The following is a 1,492-nucleotide window of genomic DNA, read 5'->3' as shown; positions in this document are numbered from 1 at the left end:
AGGTCCATACCTAAACATAATAAAAGCAATCTACAGCAAACCAGTAGCCAACATCAAAGTAAATGGAGAGAAACTTGAAACAATCCCACTAAAATCAGGGACTAGACAAGGTCTACTTTCTCCCTACCTATCGAAATCATAGCCAGAGCAATTTGACAACAAAAGGAGATCAAGGGGATACAAATTGGAAAGGGAGAAGTCAATATATCACTATTTGCAGATGATATGATAGTATATATAAATGATCCTAAAAATTCCACCATAGAACTCCTAAACCAGATAAACAGCTTCAGTGCAGTAGCTGGATACAAAATTAACTCAAACAAATCAGTGGCCTTTCTCTACACAAAGGATAAACAGGATGAGAAAGAAATTAGGGAAACAAAACCCATCTAAATAGTCACACATTATATAAAATACCTTGATGTGACTCTGACTAAGGAAGTGAAAGACCTGTATGACAGGAATTCAGTAATTGAAGAAGATCTCAGAAGATGGCAAGATCTCCTGTACTCATGGATTGGCAGGATTAATGTAGTAAAAATGGCTATCCTGTCGAAAGTAATCTACAGATTCCATGCAATACCCATCAAAATAACAACTCAAATCTTCATTGAGTTAGAAAGGGCAATTTGCAAATACATCTGGAATAACAAAAAACCTAGGATAGCAAAACTATTGTCAACAATAAAAGAACCTCTCAGGGAATCACTATTCCTGATATCAAGCAGATGAATTGGGATAAAAACTGCATGGTACTGGTACAGTTGCAGACAGGTAGATCAATGGAAAAGATTGAAGACACAGAAATAAACCCACACACCTACAGTCACTTGATCTTTGACAAGGGAGCTAAAACCATCCAATGGAAAAAAGAGAGCATTTTCAAAAAATGGTGCTGGCACAACTGGTGGTTAATATGTAGAAGAATTTGAATTGATCCATTCTTATCTCCTGTACAACGCTGAAGTCTAAGTGGATCAAAGACCTCCACATAAAACCAGAGACTCTGAAACTTATAGAGGAGAAAGTGGGGAAAATCCTCGAAGATATGGGCACAGGGGAAAAAATTCCTGAACAGAACAGCAATGGCTTATGATGTAAGATGAAGAATCAACAGAAAGGAGACCTCATAAAATTGCAAAGCTTCTGTAAGGCAAAAGATACTGTCCATAAGACAGAAAGGCCACCAAAAGATTGAGAAAGGATTTTTATCAATCCTAAATCTGATAGCAGAGTAATATCCAATATATATAAAGAGCACAAGAAGGTGGACTACAGAAATACAAATAACCCCATTAAAAAATGGGGTACAGAGCTAAACAAAGAATTGTCAACTGAGGAATACCAAATGGCTGAGAAGCACTTGAAAAAATGTTTAACATCCTTAATCATCAGGGAAATGCAAGTCAAAACTACCCTGAGATTCAACCTCATACCAGTCAGAATGGCTAAGGTCAAAATTTCAGGTGACAGCAGATGCTGGCAAGGA

Source organism: Mus pahari, chromosome X, assembly GCF_900095145.1.
Source record: "Mus pahari chromosome X, PAHARI_EIJ_v1.1, whole genome shotgun sequence".
Taxonomy (NCBI): Eukaryota; Metazoa; Chordata; class Mammalia; order Rodentia; family Muridae; genus Mus; species Mus pahari.
This window is presented reverse-complemented; position numbering follows the sequence as displayed.